Source organism: Penaeus monodon, chromosome 21, assembly GCF_015228065.2.
Source record: "Penaeus monodon isolate SGIC_2016 chromosome 21, NSTDA_Pmon_1, whole genome shotgun sequence".
NCBI classification, from domain to species: Eukaryota; Metazoa; Arthropoda; class Malacostraca; order Decapoda; family Penaeidae; genus Penaeus; species Penaeus monodon.
Window position 1 is genome coordinate 41,813,555 of NC_051406.1, and position 494 is coordinate 41,814,048.

The window sequence follows — 494 nt, forward strand, 5'->3', positions numbered from 1 at the left end:
GCCGAAGAATAAGAGGGAATGAAAGGACTGAGTTTCCGTAACCCTTTTCCTTATACTTTTATCGACGTTTTTTATTCTCTTTAATTTTTATTGCTCCCCTCGTCTCATTTATCACTTCCTTTTTTTCCGTTATTCTATATGGTTTGGTATTTTCTGCGCGTAGTTATATTTGCAGTATATATCACTTGTATAGCTTAGGATGGTTTGTTTACGTAGCTATATATAAACGGTTCATTTACAGCGTTCTTTTTTTAGTTGAATTGTCTTTTGTGTACGTAGATGCGTTGATGCTATTTAAAGCGGTTTTTTTAGGTTTAATTAAATTGTTCTGGTGTTGGTTTATATTACTCTCTTCCAACTTGATTAAGACTCGCTCATTCTGAATTCCTCGGCGAGAGTTTCCGAAAGTCACAAGACATATTCAACTCGACGACGAAGACACTTGTGCGTAAACAACTCTCCTAAATTCGCTCGTCTTATGTGATTTTTTTTTT

At 35.0% G+C, this 494-nt stretch overlaps 1 protein-coding gene across 1 annotated transcript in view; it reads right to left on the reverse strand.

The window, feature by feature from the left end:
• The window catches only part of LOC119586680 (atherin-like), a 10,495-nt gene that overhangs the window by 1,782 nt on the left and 8,219 nt on the right, over positions 1–494 (reverse strand). The window lies entirely within an intron of this gene.